The 4,541-nt window shown below is 36.6% G+C and overlaps 1 long non-coding RNA gene across 1 annotated transcript; it reads right to left on the bottom strand.

Moving 5' to 3' along the window:
* Positions 1-3,177: 3,177 nt before the first annotated feature.
* LOC107901444 (uncharacterized) lies at positions 3,178-4,253 on the bottom strand. The gene is made up of 2 exons (XR_001685248.2): positions 3,938-4,253; positions 3,178-3,459 (listed from the first exon to the last, which is right to left on the bottom strand). It is a non-coding gene; the product is annotated as an uncharacterized lncRNA (long non-coding RNA).
* Positions 4,254-4,541: the final 288 nt, after the last annotated feature.

Raw genomic sequence — 4,541 nt, 5'->3', positions numbered from 1 at the left:
ATTTACCTAATACAAAAATATATATCATATCATAACTTACATAACTCATTTATACTTATAAGCGAAGAACTGAACGTTGTAATTTCTGGTGAAAATCAGACTTCAATAATTAAGAAATGGACCAGTCTTGGATGAATTTATCAAGGGTAAGCAAAGGTTATCGGAATGGAGTACAGACGTTTCTAAATTTTGCATTTCAATACGCAAGCCAAGAGAACATGATTCTTTGCCCCTGTAAGAATTGTGTCAACATAAACTGGCATTATCGTAAGGTTGTATACGAGCATCTAATTGTTGATGGGTTTGTTCGGGGTTATAAACAATGGTTATTTCATGGAGAATGCCCGCCTAGTACTTCCTCTTCAAGGATGGATGTATCTTATCCTGATACTGCTTACCATCAGTCTGATAAAGGGGATGGCATGGAAGGTATGTTGTGGGATGCATTTAATATGCACAATCATGGTGTCCAGTTGTTCCCAGCGGACTTTGTGGCATCTGATGATTGTAATGTTGGTGGAAATGCTTTTACCGAATCGGGAAGTAGTGTACGTTATGAAGAGCCGAATGGAAAAGCAACGAAGTTCTATGCGCTACTTAATGACATGAACGAAGAACTGTATGAGGGATCAAAATTTTCAAAAATGTCCTTCTGTGTTTGTCTTTTTCAATTAAAATGTTTGGGAGGGTGGACCAGAAACTCGTTGACGATGCTGTTAGAGTTTTTGAGAGAAATGTTTCCGTTTGCAAAAATCCCTCAGTCATGCAAGGATATGAAGAAAATGATAAAATATTTAGGCCTTGGGTACAACAAAATCCATAGTTGCCCAAATGACTGCATGTTGTATTGGGGCGATCGGAGAAACCAACAGTGCTATCAGGTATGCGGCCACTCCCGTTGGATAAGTAGAAACACAGAAGATGGGAACGACGATGAAAATGATGCACAGTGAAGATTTTACGGTATTTTCCGCTGATACCAAGGCTTCAAAGGCTTTTCATGTCGTCAAAGACAGCGGAGTCAATGACGTGGCACCATGATGGACGAACTAATAATGGATTACTAACGCATCCGGCAGATTCTTTAGCTTGGAAATCATTTGACAATAAATTTTCAAGCTTTGCAAGCGATCCTAGGATTGTGAGGCTTAGGCTAGCATCTGATGGATTTAATCCTTTCAAGATCATGAGCACTGCGTACAGTACTTGGCCAGTAGTGCTTGTTCCTTACAATCTACCTCCGTGAATTTGCATGAAGCAATCTTCCCTTATCTTATCTATGATTATCCTTGGATAGAAAGGGCCCGGGAATGATATCGACATTTATTTACAGCCACTTATTGAAGAGTTAAAACAATTATGGGCTGGTGTCGAGACATACAATTTGCTGAGAAAGGAGAACTTTAATTTACGTGCAGCTTTGATGTGGACCATTAATGACTTTCCCGCTTATGCCAATTTATCCGGTTGGAGTACCAAGGGTCGTTATGCGTGTCATTGTTGTGCTGCACAAACATGTTCGCAATGGTTGTACAATGGGAAGAAGTTCTCTTACATGGGGCATTGTCGGTGGTTACCGAAAAATCATAGATTTAGATTTTAGAGTTCTGTATTTGACGGTACTGAAGAGTTTAGAGAAGCTCCTTCGTAGACCAGTGGCTCTGAAATCTTGTTCATGTTGGAAGATATGAATTTCATTTATGGGAAGATGAACCAAACGCCAAACACGCAAAGAAATAGAAGATCAAATGATGAAGCTGATGATGAATCTGATGAAGAGAACGATCCTAATGAGGTGGACTTGAGGAAAAAAAGAAGTTCTTTTTTAGTTGCCTTATTGGGAGCATCACCGTTTACGACACAATCTTGATGTTATGCACATTGAGAAAAATGTCTGCGAGAACATTGTGGGTACAATTTTGAATGTCGACGGAAAATCAAAAGACAATCTTCAGAGTATGATGAAAATGTTTCAGCAGTCGCAAATTCCGCCGTCATAGTGTATTGCATAAATATTTTTATCATTTTAACTTTTAACGTTTTTGTAAAAATAATATGAATTCTATTTTATTTATTGATATTAATATTATTTTATTCGTTTAATTTGAAATATTATATAAATTTATTGTTTTTGGCTGGTTTAGATCTGGTTGCTTTTGATTTGTTGCTACAGGAGGGCTTGTTAATATATTAAAATTTTATTTTACAAAAATCATAAAATTAGTGGCGTTTTTATAAAAGCGCCGCTAAAAGTCATGTTACATTACGGCGTTTGTCAAGAAAGCGCTGCTAAAGAACATGAGCTTTAGCGGCGTTTCTTGGTATGCGCCGCTATAGGTCATGTTCTTTAGTGGCATTTGTTGTAAAAGCGCCGCTAAAGAACATGACCTTTAGCGGCATTTTTTTGAAGTGCCGCTAAAGAACGTGACCTTTAGCGGCGTTTTTTTGAAGCGCCACTAAAGAACATGATCTTTAGCGGCGTTTTTTTATAAGTGCCGCTAAAGAACATGATCTTTAGCGGCGTATTTTTTTAAGCGCCGCTAAAGAACATGACCTTTAGCGGCGTTTATTTCTGTAAACGCTGCAAACGTTAGCGACGTTGTCGTTAGCGGCATTTTTTGCGGCGCTTCCTTTAGTGGCGCTAAAAAGCGCCGCTAAAGGCCTAAAAAAAGTCGCTAAAAACCTGTTTTGGTGTAGTGATATAAACGAAATTTAAAGGTACAATTTGGAGTAAAATATGTAAATAAATGAAATAATAATAATAATAATAATAATAATAATAATAATAATAATAATAATAATAATAATGGTAAGAAAAAAAGTATAACACAAAAATAAAAAGAAATAAAAAGATAAATGAATAAATACATGAATAAATTTATAAAAAGGAAAATAAAATATAAAATATTGAAAGTAAGGGACTAAATCGAGATCTAAACAAAATTTAAAGTAAAAATCATAATAAAATAAACAAATTAAACAATAAAATATGCTAAGGGATTAAAACCAAATACGCGAAGGAAAGACAGGGACCAATTAAGAAATAATCCCCTCGTCCCTTAAACGCAGCGTTCCCAAAAGACTAAATAGTCGGAGGACGAAAATAAAAAAAAATCAAATGGGTAATGTAATGCCCAAATTTTTCCCGGCCCAAACCCAAGTATTAAAAATCAAATATAAAAAATGCACATGTATAGAATAAAATTAAAAGTCCAATAAAAACAATCCAATGCAAACTCAGACCCAAAATACAAGCCAAGCCCATTTACAAATGGCCCAATACAAACCCAAACTACAGCTAGCCCAATTACACCTAGCCCAACAATCATACGGCCCAACACCAAAGAGAATCAGAAACCCTAGGGTAGCAACGCAGCATCCAGCGCCGCAGCAATCAGGGCCCCCTCCCGGGCGTGCTACGCCTCCGCGCGTACGTGCTTCTTCTCCTCCAGGTCGTACCTGCAACAAACAAGAATAGACAACGCAACACAAAACAAGAAAAACCGAACAAAGGGGCAACAGCAGCAAAATACGCGAGGATAGCAGAGAAAAATAGCAGAAATTTAGAAAAGAATTTCCTCTAAATTTCTATTTTATTTTCGGCTGTATAAAGCCATTTTCGAATTTGTAAAAGGGTTTTTGGTTCCTTTTTTTTACACAGACACAGATATTGAATACAAACAAAAACCAGAAAAAGTTTCAAAAGGATCAGAGATTTGATTTTCTCCTTTGGATTGTTCATTGTTTCTGCTTCTTTGTTTTGAAATTTATTTATTGTTGAATAAAAAGGGAGAAATCATTACGAAATACAGAAAAACTGAATAAGGAAAGGCGATTTCTCGATTTTCTCTGGATCTTTTTTCGTTTTCTTTTAGTTTTTTTTCCTTTTTCTCTTTTCTTGGCGAAAAATAAAAGAGAAAAGAGAGGGAGGTTTTACCTTCTTGAAGCACACCGTTAGATCTCTGCTCGCTTCGCCGTGGTCGAAGTTTGGGCAGAGGTTTTAAGAATAAATCGGTAAAGTTCGAAACGGTGGAGATGAGGAGAGGGTTTCTTACTTGCGGCTGAGAATAGGAGGGGAGGTCCTCTGATTCTTAGGTTTTTAGGGTTTCTGGAGGTATTTTTAAGTGTTCAAAACTGCACCGTTTGGGGCCAGATTCAGTGGCCTCAAAACGGCGCCGTACCGATCAGTGACCCGAGTGACCCGACTCGTTTTCTCAGGACCCGCGCGTTTCGTACAATGGTTTATTTGCGCACTGAATCCCTCCACATTTTGTTTCCATTTCAATTTTGTTTTTCTTCAATTTTTTAATTGTTACCTTATATTTGATTCTGATTCCAATCGGATCCACGAATGAACGGTGCCGTTCTACCAATTGAATCTGAATGTTTTGATTTTGCATTTAATTGCTATATTAGTCCTTGTATTCTAAATAGATTTTAAATTCGTCCTTTTAAAGTTTTGTTTAATCTTAATTTAATAATTTTTATTATCATCATTGTTTTTATATTCTCTTTAATTACATGATTATTATTACTATTAT

The sequence above is a fragment of the Gossypium hirsutum genome, chromosome D06 (genome assembly GCF_007990345.1).
Source record: "Gossypium hirsutum isolate 1008001.06 chromosome D06, Gossypium_hirsutum_v2.1, whole genome shotgun sequence".
NCBI lineage: Eukaryota > Viridiplantae > Streptophyta > Magnoliopsida > Malvales > Malvaceae > Gossypium > Gossypium hirsutum.
Note: the sequence above shows the minus strand (reverse complement) of the source record. Positions and strands in the feature narration are given on the sequence as shown.